Source organism: Panthera pardus, unplaced genomic scaffold, assembly GCF_024362965.1.
Source record: "Panthera pardus isolate Hobbes unplaced genomic scaffold, ASM2436296v1 HiC_scaffold_16, whole genome shotgun sequence".
NCBI classification, from domain to species: domain Eukaryota; kingdom Metazoa; phylum Chordata; class Mammalia; order Carnivora; family Felidae; genus Panthera; species Panthera pardus.
The window spans coordinates 123500096-123516748 of record NW_026526721.1 but is presented as its reverse complement, the minus strand read 5'-3'; the positions used below and the strand labels follow the sequence as shown (position 1 = coordinate 123516748).

Genomic DNA, 16653 nt, shown 5'->3' with positions numbered 1-16653 from the left:
TCACAAAAATACACTCAAAATGGATAAAAGACCTGAATGTGAGACAGGAAACCATCAAAACCCTAGAGGAGAAAGCAGGAAAATACCTCTTTGACCTCAGCCACAGCAATTTCTTACCTCACACATCTCCAAAGGAAAAGGAATTAAAAGCAAAAATGAACTACTGGGACCTCATCAAGATAAAAAGCTTCTGCACTGCAAAGGAAACAATCAACAAAACGAAAAGGCAACCCAAGGAATGGGAAAAGATATTTGCAAATGACATACTGGATAAAGGATTAGTATTCAAAATCTATAAAGAACCCAACTTCACACACACAAAACAAATAATCCAGTGAAGAAATGGGCAGAAGACAAACATAGAGACTTTTCTAAAGACATCCAGATAGCCAACTGGCACATGTAAAGATGCTCAACGTCACTCCTCAGGGAAATACAAATCAAAACCACACTGAGATACCACCTCACACCAGTCAGAGTGGCTAAAATGAACAAATCAGGAGACTATAGATGCTGGAAAGGATGTGGAAAAACGGGAACCCTCTTGCACTGTTGGTGGGAAGGCAAACTGATGCAGCTGCTCTGGAAAACAGTGTGGAGGTTCCTCAGAAAATTAAAAATAGATCTACTCTATGACCTAGCAATAGCACTGCTAGGAATTTACCCAAGGGATACAGGAGTGCTGATGCATAGGGGCACTTGTACCCCAATGTTTACAGCAGCACTTTCAACAATAGCCAAATTATGGAAAGAGCCTAAATGTCCATCCACTGACGAATGAATAAAGATGTGGTTTATATACACAATGGAATACTACTCGGCAATGAGAAAGAATGAAATCTGGCCATTTGAAGCAATGTGGATGGAACTGGAGGGTATTAGGCTAAGTGAAATAATTCAGGCAGAGAAAGACAGATACATATGTTTTCACCCATATTTGGATCCTGAGAAACTTAACAGAAGACCATGGGGGAGAGGAAGGGGGAAAAAAAATTACAGAGAGGGAGGGAGGCAAACCATAAGAGACTCTTAAACACTGAGAACAAACTGAGGGTTGATGGGGGTTGGGGGAGAAGGGAAAGTGAGTGATGGGCACTGAGGAGGGCACCTGTTGGGATGAGCACTGGGTGTTGCATGGAAACCAATTTGACAATAATTATATTTAATATATAAAAAAATAAAAATAAAAAATAAAGTTTTTTTTCAAAATTTAAAAAAATTTAAAAATTAAAAAAATATATACTGCTAACCTGTTTAAGATGCTCCATTTAAAATAAATGGTCTTGGGGTGCCTGGGTGACTCAGTCGGGTAAGCAACTGACTTTGGCTCAGGTCATGATCTAATGGTTTGTGAGTTTGAGCCCCGCATCAGGCTCTGTGCTGACAGCTCAGAGCCTGCATCAGATTCTGTGTCTCCCTCTCTCTCTGCCCCTCCCCCACTCATGCGCGCGCGCCCTCTCTCTCTCAAAAACAGACATTAAAAAAATTTTTTTAATAAAATACAAAAAAAAAATTTTAAATAAAAAATTAAAATAAAACAAAACAAAATAAAATAAAATAAAACAAAACAAAATAATGTCTTGGGGCACCTGGGTGGCTTGGTCGGTTGAGCATCCGATTTCAGCTCAGGTCATGATCTCGCAGTCTGTGAGTTTGATTCTGGAGCCTGCTACCGATTCTGTGCCTCCCTCTCTCTCTGCCCCTCCCCTGCTCACACTCTGTCTCTCTCACTCTCAAAAATGAATAAATGTTAATAAAAAATTTTTTTAATAAATGGTCTTGATTCAAACATTGATTTTTAAATATATTTTTGATGTTTATTTATATTTGAGAGAAAGAGAGAGAGAGAGGGTGCAGGAGAGAAGGGGTTAGGGACAGAAAGAGATAGAGACACAGAATCTAAAGCAGGCTCCAGGCGCTAAGCTGTGAGCACAGATCCTGATGCAGGGCTCAAACTGACGAACAGTGAGATCATGACCTGTGCCAAAGTCAGACGCTTAACTGACTGAGCCACCTAGGCACCCTTCAAATATTAATTTTTTATTAAGTAATGCTAATTAAGTTCTTCATTGTTCTATTTTTTAGTCTGCCCTCCCTTCTTCTAACCTAAATATTCGATCATGCTTATCAACAACATAATAAATAATTCAAATTAGATACATATTTCCAAGTAGTTTTATTTCATCCCCACAATGTTCTCCCCTCACCCTATCCCTTCTGTTCCACTTCTAAATGGATGGTACTTTTGGGCATGGGAACTAATTGTTAAGCCTATTTAAATCACTGTTGACCATAATCATGTTTTAAGTTAAAAACATTTTTTTTTAATGTTTACTTATTTTTTTAAGAGAGAGAGAGACAGAAGGTGAGCAGGGGAGGGGCAAAGAGAGAGGGAGACACAGAATCCGAAGCAGGCTCCAGGCTATGAGCTGTCAGCGCAGAGCCTGACATGGGGCTCAAACCCAAAGACTGCGAGATCATGACCTAAGCCGAAGTCGGACACTTAACCAACTGAGCCACCCAGACGCCCCAGGTAAAAGGATTATTTTACTAAATAGATAAAATTAGTAAGACAAAAACTTACTACCAATATCTAGTTCAAAACATGGTGACTTTATTCTTTAGCCTTTGAAGACACAGCTGAGGGAATTCTCCTACATGATGGGCAAGTATTCCTTATTTTTAAACATTTTTATTGTTTAAAGTAATAAAAAAGTACACCAAAAGTATGCAATGAGTTACTATAAAGCAAACACCTACTGTAAAGCAAACCACAGTCCAAACCCAGAAAAAGAACACTGCAAGTACTCAGAGCCTCCTTGGGTGTCCCTCTAAGATAGCAACCCCCTTCTTCTTCCTAACCTCTCACCACAACTCTGACTTCTGAAACAAGTTCTTTTCTGTTTTTTAATCACTGTGGCTAATAGTAGAGGAGTGAAGCAAATAATTCGCGTTTATTGGATATACTCTGACACCTACTATACAGATACATATATTTTAGGCAAAAGTTTCATCATCCAGACAATTGTTTCTGTTTCTCATTACAGTGGCAATGGGTCCAACAGACTTACTGGGTGTTTCTGTCTTTTGGGGTTTTGGGGGGTGGGGGGTATGTCACGCATCTTCATCCCAGAAACATTATCCAATCAATTCTGGTACCTATTTATAACAAGTGACATCATGACAATAAGAAATGACTATCTAGTAAAGGATACCCACATGTAAGTGCTGTGAGGGTGAGTCATGAGCCAAATTGTACAAGTGTGTGGTGATGCTGGTGAGTAACTAACCAACAGCCCTCACATCTAGGAACTGAATCAGTGCCAGAAAGCCATCTGGATGGCAAACAGTAACATGAGAAGAATTTTAAATAGCTTTACAGCTGTAGAAAAAAGAACTATTCCAGGCTCTGAACCTTTTAGCTCTGTCTGCTGTCATTTTGAAAATAAGTTGTAATACATAAAAATTAAAGCAGCATCCTAAAAAGCTGGCATTTCTCCCAAACCACTTCAGGATTACTACTTTAGACACTAGTTTAACTTTGGTGTATGCAAGTATTTCTTTGTCTATTTAAATGCTTTTCTTCGGAGACCAATTATCCTCCTAAGCCATCCAGCCATGAATGACAAAATGCTTCTGTGTGTAGCTTTCATTTCTCCTTCACTACTGACAGTAAACAGAGAATTCGAAAAAATAAAAAAAGCTAGAAAAATGAAAGAGATATTTCCCTTGGTACCAACACTCTCTTTCACTGTCTATTTCTATCTGGAGGACACGGTAAGTCCGGTGAGGCAGGCTGAGTGTCATTTCAGTGCTAGGCTTGACCAAGAGAAAAAGAAAAAAAAAAAAGGAATTCAAGTTAATAAATATTTATTAGCTACTTATAGTTTTCAAGATACTGTAACACACATGTGACTGGGGGAAGAAGGGCTTACAAAAATAAAACATGAAGCAGTCTGCAACCCAGCCTGTACCAGAGCACCTAGGTCAGCTGAGAGACATGAATGGGAGATTTGTCTATTTTGTTTCATTCAGATTATGCACCTTCTTAGATTGCTGGAAGTAATAAAACAGAGAGAGATAGTAAAGGCTCATATTACTGACTGTAATATTTTCCACCTCAACCCTTATAGAACCTCAATCACAAGAGATGATGATGGACTATTGGAAAAGGGAAGTATAAAATACCTGCCTGAACTTCACAAAGGAAGCTGGAAGGTAGTGTCTGGGGATCAGACCTCACCTGAAAAGCTGAGGCAGTACCACAGTATCACTGTCATGAAACCCCACCACCACTGCCACACACTACTCTGCCTATGACATGTGCACCACAGAACAAGTACTGGGAGTTACAAGGTTTGGAGTATAGTAATTCATCATAGGTCACTAGGTCTAGGTTCTCAAAAAATCTGAAATCTTCATCTATTTATGCTTCAAACTCTGCTTTTGGCTATTGTTCTGTATTTAATTTATAACAAGGCTCTACAGTTAATCTAATAAATCACATTTTATTTCAAAAACCTCAAATACAGCATTATTTTTTTTCTTTGAATCACTTTATTTCATAACCAGACCTTACAGATGCTCATTTTTTTTTTTTTAGTTTTTACCAACCTAGACTTTCACTTTTTATAATTTTATTTTTTAAAATTTACATCCAAATTAGTTAGCATATAGTGAAACAATGATTTCAGGAGTAGATTCAAATACAGCATTATTTTTAAGACAATTACTTTTCTACTTGCCACAAGAACTTTAAAGATCTACTCTCTTAGCAACTGTCAAATACATAATGCAGTATTATTAACTATAGTCACCATACTCTACATTACACCCCCATGACTTATTTATAACTGGAAATTTGTACCTTTTGATCCCCTTTACTCATTTTGCCCACACCCCACCCCTGCCTCTGGCAATCACCAGTTTGTTCCCTGTATTAATTAGTTGTTTTGGGTTTTATTTCTTTTTTAAAATTCCACACCTAAGTGCCATCATATACTTGTCTTTCTCTGAATTATTTCTTAGAATAACGCCCTCAAGATCCACCCGTATTGTCACAAAAGATTTCCTTCTTTTTATACCTAAATAGTATTCGTGTGTGTGTGTGTGTGTGTGTGTGTACCACAACTTCTTTATCCATTCATTCATCAATGGACACTTAGGTTGCTTCCTCATCTTGATTACTGTACATAATGCTGCAATGAACACAGAGACATCTTTTCAGTTAGTGTTTTCATTTCTTTCAGATAAATACCCAGAAGTGGGACTGTTGGATCATACGGTAGTTTTGTGAGGAATCTCCATACTACTTTCCATTTTGGCTCCACCAATTTACATTTCCACCAGCAGTGCACAAGGGATCCCTTTTCTATACATTCTCACCAATACTTATATTGCCTCTCTTTTTGATATTAGCCATTCTAAATAGGGCAAGGTAATGATCTTGTTGAGATTTTTTATGGTAATTTCCCTGATGACTAGTGATGTTGAACACCTTTTCATGTACCTGTTGGACATTTGCAAGTCTTCTTTGGAAAAATGTCTATTCAGATATCTAATTTGGGTGAGGGCAGGGCACATCTAACTTGTATGGGTTCCTTATACCTTTTGGATACTAACCCTTCATCAGGTATATGATTTGCAAGTATTTTCTCCCATTCAATAGGTTGCCTTTTCATTTTATTGATGGTTTCCTTTGCTGTGCAGAAGTTTTTCAGTTTGATGTAGTCCCATTTATTTTTGCTTCTATCGCCTTTGCTTTTGGTATCAAATCCAAAATATCATTGCCAGAATCAAAACAGGAAAAGTAACTGCATATGTTTTCATCTAGGAATTTATGGGTTCAGATCTTAAGTTCACATCTTTAATCTGTATTAATTTTTGTGTGTGGTGCAAGATGTATTCAATGCCATTCCTTTGTATGTGGTTGTCCAGCTTTTCCAGCACCTTTTATTGAAGGGATCGTCCTTACCTCCACTGCATTTTCTTGGCTCCTTTGTCATAAATTAATTAAACGTGTATGCATGGCTTTATTCCTGAGCTCTCTATTCTGTTCCATTGATCTACATGTCTGTTTTATAACAGTATCACACTGTTTTGATTACTATAACTTTGTAATATATTTTGAAATGAGGAAGTGGGATGTCTCTAGCCTTGTTCTTTCTCATGATTACTTTGCCTACTCAGGATCTTCTGTGGTTCCATATTTAGGATTGTTTATTCTATTTCTGTAAAAAACAAAAACAAAAGTTTTTGTTTTTCTGTAAAAACAAAAACAAAAACAAAACAAAACTAGAATTATAATAGGGATTGCACTGAATCTATAGATTGCTTTGAGTTGTATGGACATTTTTACAACATTATTTTTTCCAATCCAGGAACACAAGCTATTATTCTGTTCAGTATGTCTTCTTTATTTCATCAATGTCCTGTAGTTTTATGTGTGCAGGTCTTTCATCTCCTTTGTCATATTTATTCCTAGATATCTTATTCTTTTCGTTGCAATTGTAAATGGGACTGTTTTAATTTCTCTAATAGTCTGTCAGTAGAATATAGAATTTTGCAGATTTTTGTAGATTGATTTTTGTATTTGCCAACTTTACTGAATTTATTACTTCTAACAGCTTTTTGATGAAGTCTTTAGGGTTTTCTACATCTTATCTTCATTTCTTCATCTGCTAAGAGTGACAATTTTAATTCCTTTCCGATTTGCAGGCCTTTTATTTCTTGTCCTTGCCTAACTGCTCTGGCTAGGTCTTCCAATAATATGTTCAATAAAAGGGGTGAGAGCAGGCATCCTTTTCTTGTTCCTTGATCTTACAGGAAAATTCTTCACATTTTCACTACTGAATATGATGTTAGCTGTGGCTTGTCATACATGGCCTTTATTATTAGTTGACTTATGTTTTTCTCTGTACTCTGTTGAGAATTTTTATCATAAATGGATGTCAAATTTTGTCAAATGCTTTTTCTGTATCTATTGAGATGATAACATGGTTTCTAAACCTTTATTTTGTTAATGTGACATATATCACTGATTTATGGATCTTGAACCATCTTTGCATCCCCAGAATAAATTCTAATTGATCACAGTGTATGATTCTTTTAATGTATTGCTGAATTCAGTTTACTAATATTTTGTTGAGGATTTTTGCACCTATTATTCATCAGGAATATTGGTCTGTAATTTTCTTTTCTTGTGGGTCCTTGTCTGGTTTTGCTATCAGTGTAATGCTGGCCTCATAAAATGAGTTTAGAAGAATTTGCTCCTCCTCTGTTTTTTGAAAGAAGTTTGAGAAGGTTGGTATTAATTCTTCTTTAAATGTTTGGTAGAATTCACCACTGAAGCCATCTGGTCCTGGACTGTTGTTTGTTGCAAAATTTTCAGTTACTGATTCAATTTCCTTATCAGTAATCTGTCCAGATTTTCTACTTCATGATTCAGATTTGATCATATATATGTTTCTAAGAACTGATCCATTTCTTCTGGGTTGTCCAATTTGTTGGTGTTAAAACAGCATTATTTTTGTCTCTCATCTTCTTAATACACCATTTAAAATACTGCTTTGTTGTGGAATGTGATTTTCAATTTTATTCATTCATACCACCCACATCATTTACTGTCACAAATGACTTACTAAGAGAAGAAATAAACTAGAAAATGTCATTATTATCAATTTCATACCACTAACACAAAAGCTAAACAAAAATGTTTCCTCACTGAATGCAGCTCTTAAAACCAAACTATACTTTTCCTCTTGATCATTTTTTCAAGTAAAAGCTACTATTAGAGGTTCATTTATTTCCCAGTTTCCAAAATGACACCATCTGGAAACTGAGGAGATACTCTCAAGGAATTTAAAATATATTGGCTAAAACACTGAAATTAAAGAAAGCTTTAAGAATCCAAAGCAGGGGGCACCTGGGTGGCTCAGTGGGTTAAGCGTCCAGGTCATGATCTCACACAGTTCGTGAGTTCAAGCCCCACGGCAGGCTCTGTGCTGACAGCCTGGAGCCTGGAGCCTGCTTCAGATTCTGTGTCTCCCTCTCTCTCTGCCCCTTCCCCAGGTCATGCTCGCACTCTGTCTCTGTCAAAAATAAACAAACTTAAAATTTTTTTTTTTTTTTTTTTTTTTTTTTTAAAGAATCCGAAGCTGGCTCCAGGCTCCAAGCTCTCAACACAGGGCTCGAACTCATGGACTGTAAGATCATGACCCGAGCTGAAGCGGGACACTTAATCGACTGAGCCACCCAGGTGCCCCTGCACAATGCATTTTTAATTCCCTGATAGAAATGAACATATTGACAGCCTTATTTCTCCTCCTGACTAGTCATCTGAATAGAATTACTATATTTTTAATAAGTTTAGACACACAAAGTATGTGAATTTGAGGCATATATACAAAAGAGTGCAAAGGAAAGGGGATTTTTTAACACATGCTAGAAGGAAGAGAGGAAGTTAGCTAAGCAAAGTTGAGAAAGAACATATGCAAAGACCTAAGAAGCCTTAATCATCTGAGGAGTTCAAAGACAGCTATGAGGGACACAGAGAAGCAGAAAACAGAAGCAGGATGATACTAGAGAGGTAGGCCATGTTAAGGTGTTCTTGATATACAAATAAATAAATAATAAAAATAAAATAACAGGGGTGCCTAGGCGGCTCAATCAGTTAAGTGTCCAACTTCAGCTCAGGTCATGATCTTGCAGTTTGTGGGTTCGGGCCCCATGCCGGGGTCTGTGCTGACAGCTCAGGGCCTGGAGCCTGTTTCAGATTCTGTGTCTTCCTCTCTCTCTCTCTCCCTTCCCCACTCACACTGTGTGTGTGTCTCTCTCTCTCAAAAATAAAAATAAACATTAATAAAAAAAAAAAAAAAAAAAAACAGAAAAAGATTCAATGAAGAATGTTGAACAAGTGAATAAAATAGGTGGGTGAGGGGCACCTGGGTAGCTCAGTCAGTTAAGCATCCAACTCTTGATTTTGGCTCAGGTCATGATCTCACAGTTCATGAGTTCAAGCCCCGCCTCAGGCTCAGGCTGGCAGTGCAAAGCCTGCTTAGGATTCTCTCTCTCCCCCTCTTTCTCTGACCCTCCCATTCTTGAGCTCTCTCTCGCTCTTTCTCAAAATAAACTGTAAAAAAATAAGTGGGTGGGATGTGGATAAAATAGGTGAAGGGCATTAACAGTATATTTACTATAATGATCACTAGGTATTGTACAGAACTGTTCAATCACTATATTGTACACTTGAAACTAGTATAACATTACATGAAAATTATACTGGAATTAAAATTTTAAAATGATCAAATAAATAATTTTTATAAAATTTAGTGTGAAAATAAATATACAAAAATTATATAAATCAAAAATCATAGAAAAATGGGCAAAATAATTAAATACAAATTTCACAGCAGCCAGAAAAATCCATAAACACATGGTGGAAAAATATTCAGCCTCATTAGTCACCAAGGCAACATAAATTAAAATCACAAGGGGGGGCGCCTGGGTGGCTCAGTTAGTTAGCCCTCTGACTCCGGATTTTGGCTCAGGTCATGATCTCACAGTTTGTGAGATCAAGCCCCATGTGGGGCTCTTGCTGAGAGCACAGAGCCTGCTTGGGATTCTTTCTCCTCTCTCTCTGCCACTTCCTCTGCTTGTGCATGTGTGATCTCTCTCTCTCTCTCAAAAATAAATAAACTTAAAAAAAAGTCATTTCAATTTAAAAAAAACAAAACCACAAGGAGATACCATTTCACAGATCACTGCTGGTGGGAGAATAAATTGAATCAACCTCTTCCAAAGAGTCTGGCACCAAAAATTCCATTACTAGGTATACAGCCTTGAAAAAACTCTTAATCTGTGATGTCACATGTACCTGAATGTTAAATGTCGAATTTTTCATACTATCTGAAAACTAGACACAACCTAAATGTATATTAATAGAATGGATCAGTAAGTTCTACTGAATATTTCAACAAAATGGAAAATTAAGAAAATATAGCTATACACATAACTATGAATGGACCCTGTAAACAATGTTAGGAAAAAAAAGAATATGCACAATATGATTTCATTTACTCAAGTATAAATACAAAGTATTGGTCAAAGATATAAATGTAGATGGTACAGCCACAGAAAAACAAGGAAGCAACAAAAAATTCAGCTAAGAGTAGTTTAGGGAGAGGAAGAAAAAAAACAATAGAGTAACGCACATAGAACTGGCCTGCCTATCATGCAGAAGTTTTATTTTTCTATTGTTCTTTAAATTCTAAACTTAAGGTTTTATGTGCTCTTCTGTATATATGCTAAATTTCACTTTTTTTTAATGGATTAAGAGCAATAACATATGTAAACCTCCTAGGCAGCACCAGGCATGAAGAGTCCATTTGATGGGAACCCATTTCCCATTCTGCTCTGTGACCTTCATGTCAAGTTCCACATTTTTCCTCTCACCTGCAGTTGCCTGTCCACCAGCACTGCTCCAACCAAAGAATCCTGACCATCCTCATGTCCTTACTGCTTCCCCTTATAATCTTTGTCTAGATTCTGGGAGGGAACTGAAATTAGCAGCTAGGGCAAGGAGTTTTGATCCTGCTAAAGTTTATTCCTATTACCCTTGTTAATATCTAGATAGTGAGTTCCTGTACAAAAGGGACAGGATCTTTTATCTTTCAGGTTCTGTACAGTGCCTGATACAAGACATCAGTAACTATCTGCTCAATGATGAATAAATAAATACAAACATTATAAAGCTCAGCTACTAGCTGAAAATAAAATTAAAGTTTAAAATCAGGCTGGTGCTTATTCACGTCCCCTAGGCCCTTTCACAGCATTCTGTTTTGTTTTAATGTTTATTTATTTTTGAGAGAGACAGAGAGACAGAGACAGAGCCTGAGCAGGGGAGACGCAGAGAGAGAGGGAGACACAGAATCCAGAGCAGGTTCCAGACTGAGCTATCAGCACAGAGCCTGATGCTGGACTTGAACCCACAAACCATGAGGTCATGACCTGAACTGAAGTCGGAAGCTTAACCGACTGAGCCACCCAGGAGCCCCTTCTTTTGTTTTAAATTGAAATAAGTTGACACTGGAGCGCCTGGGTGGCTCAGTGGGTTAAGCGTCTGACTTCGGCTAAGGTCATGATCTTGTGGTTTGTGAGTTCAAGCCCCGCATCAGGCTCTATGCTGACACCTCGGAGCCTAAAGCCTGCTTCAGATTCTGTGTCTCCCTCTCTCTCTGCCCCTTCCCGCTCATGCTTTCTCTCTCTCGTTCTCTCAAAAATAAATAAACACTAAAAAAAAAAAAATTGAAATAAAAAAGAAACATAGTTGACATACAATGTTATATTAGTTTCAGATATTCAACATAGTAATTCAACAATTTTATAGCCCCATTACAGTTTTTTCTTTTTTAATGTTTATTTTTGAGAGGGAATGAATGAGAGGCAGAGAGAGAGACAGCATCTGAAGCGGGCTCTGTGCTGACAGCAGAGCACCTGATGCAGGGCTCAAACCCATGAATCATGAGATCATGACCTGAGCCAAAGTTGCACACTTAACCAACTGAACCACCCAGGTGCCCTAGCCGCTTCACAGTTTTAAAGAAGACTCTCCTGACTACTCAAGAACAGCAGAAAGGTACCTCCAAAGTTGCTTTAAAAATATCTGCCCACTGGGGCGCTACAGTGGCTCAGTCAGTTAAGCAACTGACTTCGGCTCAGATCATGATCTCACAGTTCCTGAGTTCAAGCCCCACATTGGGCTCTATGCTACTGGTTCAGAGCCTGGAGCCTGCTTTGGATTCTGTGTCTGTCTCTCTCTGCCCCTCCCCTGCTTGTACTCTCTCTCCCAAAATAAACATTTAAAAAAAATTTTTTTTAAGTTTAAAAATAAATATATGCCCACTAAAATAGTGAATTTGTCATCATGGGCTGTATATAATGATTTCAAATCATTAATAGTTCTTAAAACTTTGAATAAAAAATTAACACCCTTTTTTTTAATGTTTTTATGTTTATTTATTTTTGAGAGAGAGAGCACGCAAGCACGTGAGCAGGGAGAGACAGAGAAAGAGAGGGAGGCACAGAATCGGAAGCAGGTTCTGGGCTCTGAGCTGTCAGCACAGAGCCCGACGTGGGGCTCAAACTTACAAATCATGAGATCATGACCTGAGCCAAGTTGGATGCTTAACCAACTGAGCCACCACCTATGTACCCCAAAGTAACATTCTTTTTAAAAGTAACATAAATTTATTTTCTATTTCAACTTTAACTTACAAATTTTTACAAAATTATACTTAAAATGTATCCTATGTATTATGCATAAGACTTGTTAATCTTCCACATAAATGAAACAATGTTATTTAATAACATATGTGACTATTTAGCATGCTCTTATATTGGAAAACTGTATTGAGATCAACAAGGCAGCCATTTATTCTGCCCTTATATACTACTTCCTCTGTCATGTGGCAGTCAAAAGGCTAAGTGAGATGCTTGCAGCAAAGAAAACAGTTTTGAAAGGTCATGCTACACAGATAGCCAGAATTTCCTTCACAATATCCTTACTGTCTATGGTAGACTATATGACAATCTGACCACAGTTATTCTCTGAGTAAAAGCAAAACCCATGTTATCAAAGGACCAGAAACAGTAGGCACTCAACAATATGATCTTTATGAACATTTTTTCTAACTGCGTAAACACTCAATACACATTGAAGAAAAAGAACCCTGAGGCAAAGACAAGAACTGGAGAAGGGGACCTAGTAAAGACCAGAACACAAGTTTAAAACACTCAGTTTATTCAGTGTTCATGCAACATGGTAAGAAGCTTCTAAAGTAAGCTTTTTGAAATTAAAACATGTCATTTACCAACAAAAGGCATAATTATAATAGTGAAGACAATGAATATGATCTATTTCAAAATTTTCAAATCTTAGCAACATGGATGGAACTGGAGTGTGTTATGCTAAGTGAAATAAGTCATACAGAGAAAGATACCATATGTTTTCACTCTTATGTGGATCCTGAGAAACTAAACAGAAGACCATGGGGGAGGGGAAGGAAAAAAAAAAGTTAGAGAGGGAGAGAGCCAAACCATAAGAGACTCTTAAAGACTGAGAATAAACTGAGAGTTGATGGGAGGGCAAGGTGGGAGGGAGGGGAAAGTGGGTGATGGGCACTGAGGAGGGCACCTGTTGGGATGAGCACTGGGTGTTGTATGGAAACCAATTTGACAATAAATTAAATATTAAAAAAAATTTCAAATCTTAATGACAATTACAATCAAGGTGCAAAGTTTCAAAAACCTCTGCAGGAGCTATAATCCCATCGATATTCTTTGCCCTTAATAATTCTTATTGGTCTATTTATGCATCTGAACACAGAATATCTTTTCTGAACTGTTACACAGACAATGTGTTAGTCAACAGCAAGATGAAAACTTCTCTACATCCTTACAAAATTTCCAATCTCAAAGGTTAACAAGTATACTCTTTGGGGGGTAAAAATCATTCTAGGGGCGCCTGGGTGGATGAGTGAGTTAAGCGTCTGACTTTGGCTCAGGTCATGGCCTCACAGTTCGTGAGTTAGAGCCCTGCATCAGGTTCTCTGCTCTCAGCACAAAGCCTGGTTCAAATCCTCTGTCCCCCTCTCTCTGTGTCCCTATCTCTGTTTGTGCTGTCTCTCCCTCTCTCTCTCTCAAAAAAAAAAAATAAATAAACATTAAATAAAAAAATCATTCTAGCTCATTTAATCATCTTGTCCTATCCTGGGAAATCATAGTTATTCCTGCCTACTAATCAAAACACATAGCTTTCTCCTGAGCCAAGCAAAAGTACTTAGTACATTTGTTATCGTAAGCAAGTTATACAGACACAGTAACCATAAGTTTCTGGCAACACATTCTTTTTTGTTGTTTGTTTATTTTTGAGAGAGACAGAGAGAGAGAGAGAGAGAGGGAGGGGCAGAGAGAGAGGGAGACACAGAATCTGAAACAGGCTCCAGGCTCTGAGCTTTCAGCACAGAGCCCGACGCGGGGCTTGAATTCACAAACCGCGAGATCAGGACCTGAGCTGAAGTCGGTCGCTTAACTGACTGAGCCACCCAGGTGCCCCTAACACATTCTTTTTAAGCCTCCAAAATTTTAATTCCTGTGAGGCTCTCTCATTAAAATTTAACTAGAATACAAATCTCTTGGGGCACCTGTCTAGCTCAGTCTGTTAAGCATCTAACTCTTGATTTCAGTTCAGGACATGACTGCGCTGACAGTGCGGAGCCTGGTTGGGATTTTCTCTCCCTCTCTCAAAATAAATAAATAAACATTAAACCTTCTCTTTCTTTTAATGTTTATTCATTTTGAGAGAGGGAGAGAGAGCGCGGACACATTCCAAGTGCACGTGCTCATGCAAGGGGGAGAGGTTAAGAGAAAGGGAGAGAGAATCCCCAGCAGGCTCCAAAATGCCAGAGCAGAGCCCAATGCAGAGTTCGAGCCCACAAACCGTGAGACCATGACCTGAGCCAAAACCAAGAGTCGAATGATTAACTGACAGAGCCACCCAGGCACCCCTTTTTTTTAAATGTTTATTTTATTTTTGAGAGACAGAGAGAGCAGGGGAGGGGCAGAAAGAGAGGGAGACAGATGATCCAAAGCAGGCTCCACACTGACAGCAGAGAGCCCAACATGGGGCTTGAACTCACGAACTGCGAGATCATGACCTGAGCCAAAGTTGGATGCTTAACTGACTGAGCCACACAGGCTCCCAGAGCATCCAACTTGATTTCAGCTCAGGTCATGATCCCAGGGTCGTGGGACTAAGCCCTGCTTCAGCCTCCATGTTGAGTGTAGAGCCTGCTTAAGATTCTTCCTCTCTCTCCTTCTGCCCTCTCCCCCACTTGCATGTTCTCTTTCTCTCTCAAATAAATAAGTCATGGAGATAAAAAATACAGGTATTAATTGATCTACAGGAGGCTTACATCAGAATATATGGTCACACTAACTATAATTCCAGTACTTAGGAAAATGACCACCACATCCTAAATACACACTACATGTTGACTTAATAAATGAGTTAGAGCTGAAATATTCACTTTATCACCTCCTCTTCACTCTTTATTCTACTGCAAGCTTATTTTCAGCCACAAACACTGTCCTGAAATGGTCCCTACTGTCCAGCAGTGTTACCTAAATGCCAACTCCAAAAAAACTTCAGTTTTCAATGAGCCTCTCTAGAAAAGCTTTCAACAACAATGATCCCACCTGTCTCCTTCATGAAGCTCCATTAACTATGGGGTAAACATAATCCTAAATATCAGACTATTTTAAAAGAAAGACTAGGGGGAAAAAAAAACACAAAGTCTAGGATTTCTACCCACCCCCCAATATAGAGATTAACTAAAAGATTTAGAATCTAAACAATATTTATATTTTCCTTCTATATTTAACTTTTGGAAAACTAATGTAAGTAAAGATACAAATTTAGACACTTACCTCAAATTGACAGCCCCCATTTCAGTCTTTTAGGATAACAGATGATGGCATTACTTATTTTTTTAAAGTGAAGTTTTCATGGAAGACTTTCAAATTAGACGATATGCTACAAAAAAGGGGGGAAGAAAAAAGGTATTAACACCTAAATTAGCTAAATTAAAAATAAAATAAATCTGGGGGCACCTGGATGGCTCAGTCAGTTAAGTGTCTGACTCCTGACTTAGGCTCAGGTCTTAACTCCACGGTTTGTGAAATGTAACCCCAAACTGCGCTGTTAGTGCAGAGCCTGCTTGGGATTCTCTCTGTCTCTCTGCCCTTTCCCTGCACATGCTGTCTCTCTCTCTCAAAAACAAACATTAAAAAAATAATTAATAAATAAACATTAAAAAAAAAAAACAAAAAGAAATCCGCCCACTTAAAAAAAAATAAAAGTGAAGATGGGGCACCTGGGTGGCTCAGTTGGTTAAGCGTCCAACTTCAGCTCAGGTTACGATCTCATGGCTTATGGGTTCGGGCCCCAAGTCGGGCTTTCTGCTGTCAGCACATAGCCTGCTTCAGATCCTGTCACCCTCGCTCTCTGCCCCTGCCCTGCTCGCACTTTCTCTCTCTCAAAAATAAACATTAAAAAAAATTAATTGATTTTTTTAAATGAAAAAATAAAATGAATTGATAAAATAGGGGAGCCAGGGTGGCTCAGCTCTGGTTATGATCTCCAGGTTCATGGGCTCGAGCCCTGAGATGGGCTTTGTGCTGACAGTGTAAAGACTGCTTGGGATTCTCTCTCCCCGCCTCTCTCTCTCTTTCTCTCTCTCTCTCTCTCTCTCTCTCTCTCTCTCTGTTCCTCCCCCACTTACGCATGCCTGCACGCATGCTCTCTCTCTCAAAATAAAATGGCTAAACTTAGAAAAACAGTAAAATAAATCTTATATGACATTTGATTGCTTATAACTCTGTATTTTTAAATATGAGAAAAATATAAAAAACACATGAAATCCTATTAGAGACAGAAGGGACTTAAGTGGACATCCTATACAACTATCTAAGTTTTCTCATTTAGATCACCTCTTTCTTGAAACCTTATTTCTGTAACATGCTAATTTTCTTTCTACTTCTCAACCTATCCCTCTATCTACACCATAAGCTGCCAACTATAGATAGCTTATTTCA

The 16653-nt window shown here is 38.2% G+C and overlaps 1 protein-coding gene across 4 annotated transcripts in view; it reads right to left on the bottom strand.

The window, feature by feature from the left end:
- Nucleotides 1-16653, bottom strand: part of PIK3CB (phosphatidylinositol-4,5-bisphosphate 3-kinase catalytic subunit beta) — a 182404-nt gene that overhangs the window by 122514 nt on the left and 43237 nt on the right. For all 4 annotated transcript variants that reach the window (XM_053903772.1, XM_019437877.2, XM_019437857.2 and 1 more), the window contains exon 2: nt 15487-15592. The gene's annotated coding sequence lies outside the window, so the exon portion shown is untranslated. The remainder of the gene's footprint in view (nt 1-15486; nt 15593-16653) is intronic.